The sequence below is a fragment of the Electrona antarctica genome, assembly GCF_951216825.1.
Source record: "Electrona antarctica genome assembly, chromosome: 23".
NCBI classification, from domain to species: domain Eukaryota; kingdom Metazoa; phylum Chordata; class Actinopteri; order Myctophiformes; family Myctophidae; genus Electrona; species Electrona antarctica.
Genome location: NC_136804.1, coordinates 23,086,180 through 23,097,237, shown reverse-complemented (window position 1 = coordinate 23,097,237; position 11,058 = coordinate 23,086,180).

Genomic DNA, 11,058 nt, shown 5'->3' with positions numbered 1-11,058 from the left:
AGTGGCGTACGGACCTGGCGATAGGCCCCAGTGCAGATATTTAGTTTAGGTTACGGTAAAGATGCCAAGATGGACTGACAGTCTTGTCACTATTATGCAACACGGAAGTAGTAAAGCCTTGAAGCTGTTTATAAACCAGTCAGTCAGTGACATCGGTGACAAATCCTTGGTGTCGCTCTAGACTTATTCCCCCTTCATGGGCCCCGGTTCATTGCACCGGTTCGGCGGTTGCACCGGTGATATTTTTTTCTCCCTTATTCCCCCTTCATGGGCCCCTTGGGGGGACTGGGCCCCGGTGCATTGCACCGGTTCGGCGGTTGCACCGGTGATATTTTCACCACTGCCTCATTTAGTAGTATGCTGGTATCGTGCCCCCAAAAAATCTAATCTACACCACCACAGTGTCGTGCTTTGAGAGCTTATTCAGTAGATGATTCTACTGAAAAGCTTTTCTGCACCCATTAGACTGAAGAATGTAATATTCTTAATCAACACATCCACTCCACTGACTTCTTTGCCTTCCCAGCCTTCTTGCTGGATAGTAATTTAGGAGCTGAATGGGCTGGAGAGATGCATGCGAATGGAATGCTGTTGATCTGAAAGCCTATTGGACAAAAATTAATACTTTTTTTTTAATCAATTTAATGGAATTGTGCTGCTTCATTCTGTCATACATTCTTGTTATAGCCTTGAGACTAGGCTCACTGAGCCAATTTGATTTCATATCAAGGTAGTGTGGTAAACGTTTTTTTCTTAAATAGAAAATCTAATGGCTCGTGGCTCGTCAAAGCCACGTCTGCCTTTATTATTCTGTGCAGAATGCAGATATGAACATGACGTAGCTAAAGGAGACTGAGATGAATGTTGACTAATAAACATGTAGCACACAGGGAGCAATCATGTTTGGGATTCAGCAGTATCATGCTTTGAAACTGTTACCATGCAACTACTAGTGAATGGTCCCAACAATTACCCATTCCATGGTCTAGTTGCTGTGTTGGTTTACATTGACACCCAGCCCTCACCCATCTCTCTCTTTCTGTCTTTCTCTCACACACACACACACTCTTGTACGCTCAAGTGCACACTGTTCAGGATACAAGGCCTCAGCTATGTTCTCTGACAATCGTCGGATTGTTGTGGGCCAAGCCAGGTCCAGATTCTCTCCCTGCCCCTTCGGTACACATACCAGGAAGAACAAAGGTGTTATTGAAAAAAAGGAGCCCCACGTTGTGTCGCAGCTCCTTTTAGTTTTAAGGACAAGCTCAGCAATTTGGGTGCGAAGTTGGTGAACTGTAGAGCGGTTTGGCCGCTCCATAAGTTTCTATCCATTCGGTCAATACACTGCTGTCCACTTCATCCGTCACTAATTGAGGTTTATTGCCACAAGCAATAGTGTGTGGGGAGATGGTAAGGAGAATATTAAGCCTAGCTTCGGCAGATGGTGCATCAGGCTGTCCAATTGATTTCTTTTTCATGCCACGATTTTGTAACCCATTTTTCACCCAGTGTCAATTATCTAATGTAATCCTGGGCTCTACACTCCCTCTGCCACCCTGGGGAGAGCAACGGACTGACCTCATGCTATCTTCAATGCCACTTTTCACCTGACAGGGAGGGAGTTTCCCCAGTAGGACGTAGCATGTGGAATGAAATAACCATCCTTCAAGCGCCCCGGCTGGCCAGGCCAGAGACCAGGATTACATGTTTTTGTGAGGGTACCACTACCTACCTACCCTAGGAGACACGGGGAGAACATGCAAACTCCACACAGAAAGGTCCTTTCGCCAACCCCATGACGGGGCACTGATGACGGGGAGGAGAGAACACGCCCACAGCGTCCCCAGTGGGACCTTCTAGCTGTGAGGGGACAGCACTACTGACTGCCACCGTGCCCCTGTCAAATGGACTTTCCTCCAGAGAGTGGACTGTCTGGGACACTGCGGATGACGTGTGTGTGTGTGTGTGTGTGTGTGTGTGTGTGTGTGTGTGTGTGTGTGTGTGTGTGTGTGTGTGTGTGTGTGTGTGTGTGTGTGTGTGTGTGTGTGTGTGTGTGTGTGTGTGTGTGTGTGTGTGTGTGTGTGCTTTGTAGATCAGACAGACACCATAAGCTCCTCTACATGTCTCTCTGTCGGCGCTGAGGCCCTCTCATGCGTTTCTGAGAACAAAATCGATTATTGCTCTGGCAAAACGGCAAGATAAACTGTCTCGGCCAAGATTCTGCACCCCCCCCCCGACGCTTTATTTAAATTGTTTTCCAATTGAACAGCGGAGGAAAATTGAGGTCCTCCTCTCTTGATTGACAGTGGCATTCCTTGAATATAAAGCACCTCATTGTTTTCCCTTTGTCTTTGTCGTGCCGGCACATAATGTTGACGCGTGTGCGGGAGAGGGCGCTCTGATTTAGACCAATGATAAACATGATATGAATCATTGCCTCTACATTTTCATTTTGCTCATGAATGGCCTTTCATTGCCGGCATTCCAAACAGGCATTGGGGGGGGGGGACTCCTGTGTAAGAGCATGGGCGTCGGGCCGGTCTTATTACTGAAGGGATCGCGGTGGCCCTGTGTGCAAATTGATTCCTTCATGTGGAACACTGGAACTCATGAACCTTTCTGTTTGAATCATGAGCCAATGAAGACTATGTCAGTTACACCTGGATTTAATGGCACCTCCTTGGAGTCAAAGACGACTAATAATGTTTTTGACACTGCTAAGACTATAGGTGTATGACTACTAGTCCAACACTAAAGCATGAGCTCCAAACTCTTTTTCCCCATCAAGGTCTTCAATCACGTCTTGACAGACAGGTAATGATGGGTGAAAAGACACAAAGGCATACATCACAGCTTTTGGGAGTCTTATTTAACTCCACTTTGTTGAACTCTACTCCCACCTGCTGTTTTTTAATGAGAACTGCGGGAAGTTGTCTTTATTCCAGACTCCACACATTTTGTCCACAAATGATTATGCAACCATTTTACCATTTGCTTTTAGATTTTGATTAAAGATACAATGTTGGCTTTAGGAGGACATCAGTGATTGTGGTTCAGTCTGTAAAATGAAGCACCTCGAACCCCTCGGGCAGACTTGAGAATGGAAACTGAATGTCTTTTTCAACATAATCACCATCTGCAGTAATTAGCACACACACATATATGTGCATGCATGCGCATATATGCACACATTTATGCTCATGTGCACAAACAACGCATCTTGTCTTTGTCCTCCATCATTCCCCCCCCCCCCACTGTTGCCACGGAGACTCCATGCAGAGCCAAGCTTGCGATCAACCAGCTCGAAATGGTGCTTAATGAAGTAGCAAATCCAAATCATTATCATAATTATTATTTGTCTGCGTACCCATGATTGCCTTTAGTTTCTCTCTCTCTCTCTCTCTCTCTCTCTCTCTCTCTCTCTCTCTCCCCGATCTATTATTGACTGCTTGTCACATGCATTAGTTGAGCTTATGAGTGATTTTCGACCGGTCCATGATAAGTTATTTTCCGGGTTGTAGTTCATTAGTCATGTGACCCGCAGGCCAAGCCAACCATGAAATCAACCATTAAATCAAACTGGTCTCTCACATATTGAACCACTGGGTGAATGTGTGTTATGTTAATGATTTTCCCTTCAAGTCATTTGAAAGCACACCATCTGCTTTTGAGGGTTTTTTCCTCCTGCATATGGATATTAACAGGCAAGACAACAGGATACCTACCTGAGATAACAATGCAACATCTTTACTTTTGCTACTGAATTGTATCAACTCAAATCAAACTGTATTTGTAATAGCACATTTCCAACGTCCAAGGTCGAACCAACGTGCTTCACAGAGCATAATAACACAGATGGGCTAGAAAAGAGAAATACAATTATTAAAACGGAAAACAAAAATAAGAGAACCACGGAAATAAAACAACATATCAATATATGTACAGTTGGGTGCCACCGATATTGTCCCTTATCATTTGACCCATTTAGGCCTGACCTCAAAATTTAAAAAAAATCCTTCTAAATCCTCCAGATTTCTGAAATAAATATTTTCACGATTTTTCAAAAATAGCAGACCTACAAGCTCGTAGCGCGCCACTCGGTGGCGCGCTATGAGCTTGTAGATCTGCTATTTTTCAATAGCTAAATTATAACATAATGTTTAAACTGTCCTTTTGCGCAGATCACGCAAACCTCAGCAAAAAGAAAGGGACAATATCGATGGCCTCCAACTGTAGCACAGCAAAGGAAGGCCAGCGTAAACAAATTACACATTGAAAGCGAGCGAGAAAAAAAAAAAGTATTTTAGTAAGGATTTGAAATCCGCCAGTGACCGAGCAGAGCGAATGTGGAGCGGCAGGGCGTTCCAGAGACTGGGTCTGGCCACTGCGAAAGCTCGGCCCCCCTCTGGTCCTGTACTGCGTATCAGGCACAAGCAGGAGCTGTTCTCATGGCTCTAGGATTGAGATGATTTGTTTTGTTTTGTGTTGTGTTTGTGCCAAAAAGTGTCACACTGCCCTCCCACACTGTCCCAAAACACCATGAGTTAGAGGCCAAGGGCCCTATTATGCATGTCTTAAGTACCAGGTCTTATTACTTAACTTAAGACCTGGAGGTGTGATCAATGCCATTTGGCTATTCTGAGTGGCCAAACAGCATTGACCACGCCTCCAGGTCTTAAGTTAAGTCATAAGACCTGGTACTTAAGACACGCATAATAGGGCCCCAAGTGTTTGCTTTAATATTCAGTAGCCCAAGTTACCTACAAAGGTAGATAATGTCCCTTCGAAGGATGGTTTAGCCAACCATTTCATCAAATATTTATCAGTGTCAACTAATGCTGGAGCCTGGAGGATATACTTTCCAGGATTACTGGATGGTGTCTGTCCAAGCCTGTGACGTGATGTGAACCTGCCAGGGGATCACCCTGCAGAATAGTGTTGATTTTGACAGCAGATTTGGAATACAATTCCATTTAGTTTTGGTCATAGAAATCTGAAATGTTTTAGTGTTAGTCTAGTCAACTAGATCTACAGTTGGTTTTGTCGACTAAAATGTGTTTTGTCGGGCCTTAATGACGTCGTCATAATGCCTGATTTTACACTTGGTTGCACTCTGAAAATTGCAGATCTACAACGTGTTGCGCTACGACTCTCCACTAGTCCCCTCCCCAAACATTTTAGCCTAGTTTTTAGTCATCGTAGCTTAGTTTTTATTTAGTTTTTGTCAGTGAAAATAGTTAGTCGACAAACATTTTTCGTCATAGTTTTAGTCCACCAAGTCAACACTGCTGAAGCAGAGAGACATTAGCAGACTAGATGGTTGTTCATTTGAATGGCGAAACGTGCAGTGGAGAGATCGAGTAGGCTATATGATTGTCTGTACCGCTCATGCAAGCTCTATAGCTTCTCTCGGTTTGCAGAGAATGGTGCGGGGTGCATACGTTGGTTAAACATACTAAGTCTGACAGGCATTAGTCCGACAGCACCGTAGCTCCCGACATGCGTGGCAGGTTAAAACTAACCCATGGCAGGTTAAAACTCGCCGGTGGCTCCCAACATGCACGGCAGGTTAAAACTAACCCGTGGCAGGTTAAAACTCGCCCGTGGCTCCCGACATGTGCGGCAGGTTAAAACTAACCCGTGGCAGGTTAAAACTCGCCCGTGGCTCCCGACATGCGCGGCAGGTTAAAACTAACCTGTGGCAGGTTAAAACTAGCCTGTGGCTCCTGACATGTGTGGCAGGTTAAAACAAACCCGTGGCAGGTTAAAACAAACCCATGGCTTCCTGTGAGGTTAAGTTTAGGGTTGGGTTTTGGATAGGGTGTCGGACTAATGCCTATCGGACTGTTAGTACGTCGGACCAAACACAATGGGCTATTATGGGCTATTATGCACACAGAATAACTCGACTAACGGGCCACTTCCCTACTTCCTTACCGATGATACTAATTTAGGCTCTGTTCCATTTAGGTTGTTCTCAAACATTTTAATGTCAAGAACCCCCAGTGTCCAAATGGAACCAATTGGCCCCTTACAGGTCCAAATGGACCCTTGTACACCCACAGGACTGCTACACCTCAGTAGCACTGATGTGTAACAGCCTTTTAATGGGAAAGTTTGAGGAACAACTAGTGGAAAATACCAATTTAGGGCATATTACGGTACGTTACTCTCAATTCTGAAGGCGTATCTGATTGCAACTGTACCATGGATGGTAATTATACTCTCTGGTGTGTTTTATGTGTGTTCTGCAAATGTTGTTGTGTTTTTATGTGTGTTGACATGTTGACTATCTATGCATTACTGTGCCTGTGTGTTCTTCTGTATATAAACAAAGTAGGAGAGTGAAATGAAAGGCTCAAGGACGCCTCCCTTCATGTTCAGAGTTATTCCGTATACGCGCCAAGAATGTTCAACCCCCCCATGACTTTAATTAAGATTCAGTCCAGTGGCCACGGATAGAGCGGCTCCCTGCGCTGGCAGGTGGAGTCGAGACGAAATGAGTAGAGAGAAGACTTCAGGATTCTCATGTTATGTCTCATCGCCGCGTCTGGAACTCTTGCTGCTGCTCCGGCTCAGAGAATACACAAGAGATCAAAGTAGGAAGAAGTTTACAGGCAGTGGAAGCAGACTTTTGAACAAAAAAGAAACCTGTCCTGTATGCATGAGAGTAAGGCGGATAACAAAAGCATAAATATCTTACGGGCAATTTATCAATGCGTTTATTGTTTGTACTCCCAAGTCAATGTGTGCCGAGCCCAAATAAGTCCAAATGCAGATTCTGTGCCTCAGCTCTTCTCGGTCGAACAGTCATTTGTAGAAATATTAATGCAGTTGGAATGCTATCAGGAACATTTTAATTGGGAGTAAAAGCGGATTCATTATTGCTGTTATGCCGGCTGAGCGCCCTGGGAGCGGTTGTAGCTGCCAGGCCAGCAAGTGTTGGGACATGCTGCTCTGCTCGCCTCGGGGACATCCTGGGTGATTTGTCTCGAGGCGTTGGCCCTGCGTTGCTTCTTCATGTTCCGTCTCAGTGACTTTGGAAAAGTTCTCTTCAATCCACCCGTCTCCATCCTTAACCCATTTAGACCTGAGGTCCATTCTACAAAATGTCTTCTAAATACTGACAGCTAGAAAACTAGGTTTCTATGTCAGTGGTTGACAACATTTTTCATGTCAAGGACTCCCACTATTATCTGCATTTGAAAATGCAGATAAAATAATTTGTTCCAGGGACCCCCCAGACGCAAATATTTGAGTTAAAAATGGAGTTAAAGATTTGCACACATTTTCAAGATTTTTTTAAACTAACAGATCTACAAAACTCAAGCTTGTATATCTGCTATTTTTCAACAGCTAAAGTTTAAAATAATGCTTAAAGTGGTTAAAAGCTAAGGTGACACATGCATTCAGGTCTAAATGGATTAAAGGCTTCCACACAGCCATTCAGAAACAGAAACTGTTGTTTTTTTTTTCATGCAATGTACATTAAGAAGAGACGGGTCCGGGGGCACCGTGGCGCAGTCAGTAGCGATATAGAGACGGGTCCGGGGGCACCGTGGTGCAGTCAGTAGCGATATAGAGACGGGTCCGGGGGCACCGTGGTGCAGTCAGTAGCGATATAGAGACGGGTCCGGGGGCACCGTGGTGCAGTCAGTAGCGATATAGAGACGGGTCCGGGGGCACCGTGGTGCAGTCAGTAGCGATATAGCCTCACAGCTAGAAGGTCCTGGGTTTTGATTCCCGCCATGGGCGCTGGGGGAGTGGAGGGGATGGATGGAGGGGAAAGGAACTGGTTGGAATAACGCATTCCTTCCACGCGCTATACGTCCTACTGGGGGAAACTCCCCCCTGTCGGGTGATAAGAACTCACTCCTCATGCATTAAAGGAAGCATAAGCTCAGTTCGGGGCTCTCCCCAGGTTGGCAGAGGGAGAGTAGTACACAGGATTACAGCTTAGGCAATTGGCACCGGGTGAAAAAGGTTACAAATTTGTGGGATAAAAAATCACACCCCTGTGAACTTAGTGGTGCAAGGTCTTATATAGCCTGATCAGCTGTGGTCTGACGTAATGTCAGTGACCATAGTAACCATGCTCATTTTTTGGTACGAACACGGGTACACGGGTACAAAGCCAGTTGTTGGAGTGGTTTACACCACTCAAAAATTGGAAAAACGAAACAAAAAAGACGGGTCCTAATAGGGAATATCTTTCATAAGGCCTAGCCGATAACAATGAGCTTTCAGCAGGTGTGAACAAAGCTACACACTTTTTGAGTGTTTGTTCTGTTTGCATCTAGCTGCATCTCCATCAATAACGCAACAAAGCAGCAGCGCGCTGCCCAGGATGACTGTTCTACCCAATTCCCCTGTACCCGTGTGATGAATGGGCCTTAACTAATGGATTTGGATTGTGTCTATTACTGTAACCTCATCATGTTGCCCATCATCAACTGTACTCTGAGTTTAAACAAAGGCGGTGGTGGTGGTGGTGGTGATGATAATAATAATAATAATAAACTTTATTTATAGAGCGCTTTTCAGAACAAAATTCACAAAGTGCTTTACATTGCATATAAAATACAGTACAATAGAGGTAGTTTGTGGGATAAATCAACAAAAAAAAAAAACATTGTTTAAATCATTGAACGGACAATAAATAAAATAACATAACACCACATAATAAACAATAAACAGGCTATCTATGGGAAAGCCTGTGTAAAAAGAAAGGTTTTTAAAAGTTTTTTAAAGACAGCCACTGATGGTGCGTCCCTCAGGTTCTGGGGTAGGGCATTCCAGAGTTTCGGTGCCCGGGCTGCGAAGGCCCTATCACCCATGGTAATAAGTTTTGTTTTAAAAGGAGTCAGTAGACCCCTGCCTGCCGATGATGATGAATGGGTCTTAAGGCCTGCTGACCTGCTGAAAATCTACAAAGCAAATCAAATGTACAAAGAACTATACTGATTTTCCTATTTGCTACTGAGTGTAAGGGACGGGCTCTCTCACTGGCCTCTGTAACTCTTGCTCCACCTCAGTAGTCCCAGCGATCAATTTCACACACAACTACTGCCCGGCCAGCACTTGAGCGGCTGATTAATAATGCAAACGTTGGCCCAAGCCGCTGTGCCAGGGATGACTTTTATCCACTCCTCTGATTTCGTGGGAGTGTGAAAGTTTTAGGCTTCATAAAATATGCATTAGGGCTTTAATATAGGGTGACTAACCAAGCGGTGGAAACTCACGAGCTGCAAAAAAGTTGGAGCAACTTTGGTTTTGTGCACTGGAGCCAGTGGCATCACCTCACACTATAAGTTCAATTTTTGTCTGGTTATAGCTTAACCCAATTAGACCTGAGGACAAATCTACAAATGCCTTCTAAATCCTGACAGTTTTCTGTCAGTCATTCATGTCAAGAACCCCCAAAATGACATGTAATTGGCCGCCGACCCTCATCTGAAAATATGTTGTTCCAGGGACTCCCCCAGAGGCAAAGATTTGAGTTAAAAACATTGGCTCTGAAAGAATATATATTCAAAGATTTGCACTACATTTTCACGATTCTTCAAAAATAGCAGGCCTACAAGCTCGTAAAATGTGTTGACCTAAAAGCCATTTAAGCTATTTAGTTTGAAGAGTAAGGTGGTGCAACTGGCTCCTGATCACTACGCAGTGTGTCCGCTTGCTTTAGGAATTGTTTTTTTCCGCAAACACCAAGATGCATTTGTCTTGTCTGCCACTTTTGTGACTTTTAATGTTTGTTTACAGCACTTCAAAGAAACATTACGCCCCTTATTACTTCACACAAGTGTGATTTTTCATGTTTTGGGGTGTCATTCAGAGATAAAACCGTGCACATGAACACAGGGATAATCATAACGGTTACATGTTATTATCCCTACATTGTCACCAGTCAGGGTCAAAAGCTGCAGCTTGCTCGAGGCAACTTTCTCTCTCTCTCTCTCTCTCTCTCTCTCTCTGTCTCTCGGCCAAATTGTATTTTAGTGTATCCATTTGCAATAGTGAGGAATAGAGTCAGAGGCTCTCAGACTTTTATTTTTCCAATCATAATTTAATGAGGACAATACTGCAGCCTTTTGAGTGTCCAGATGGAGTGTGTGTCCCTGTTACCCGTGGTGCTGCCGTGCTGTGTGAAATCATTGAAGGATCTTTGGTTTATGCGTTATTTTCTTTCTCCCCTCTCTGCTATTGATTCATTTTCGTCTGAAGGCACTGTTTGTGCGTCTGTGGCAGGCTGATAGAGGGAACAGGGTGACTAATCGTGTGCGCAGCACTCAGGGCTAAGACTGAGTCCATTATGACAGTCAGTGCTGTTGTCTTGGCTCGCGACAGCCACCCTCTGACTAATGTCAGTGTCTGCCTGCACACAGCTATGCATTGTGATGATCTTCTCGCTCTCTCCCGTTGAGCAACGCATCAAGGTCCCATCCAGTGTTGCCATGTCCGCTTGCTATAAGCCAGGGGTTCCCAAACCTTTTTGGACCAGGTACCCCTTTTGGGGTAGACATTTTTCCAGGTACCCCCTCATCTGAAGCGGCCGCAGAAACCTTTCAAGTGTCCTGAGTCTTTTTGTTGTTTCTGCAGCATGCGTCCTGCTGTTACTGTTTGGGGTCACGACAGGTTGACTGATGTTGTAGTTTTAGTAATCATGTCAGCTATTGGCCCAAAGCAAACATGGGAGAAACACAAAATATACGTTTACGTTTATTGCGCAACTTGGCAGAAATGACCACGTAGATAAACATAATTTTAATGTTAAAAAAAGTTAAAAAAGAAAAAAAAATAGTTATTTTTTCTTCTTTTTTCTGGGAATTATTTCGGGTACCCCTTGGCTATGCGTCGCGTACCCCTAGGGGTCCGCGGACCCCACTTTGGGAACCGCTGCTATAAGCGACTTTGGGCTTGTTTTTCCTCCCAAGTTGCTTGTAAATATATTTTATTGGTAGCTGCGGCCGTGTTGCCCTTTTTGGGGATTGTTTCTAAAGTGTAGTTGTTTGCTTATTGAGGCTTGTTTCCTAATGTTGTTTAAACCAGTGGTTC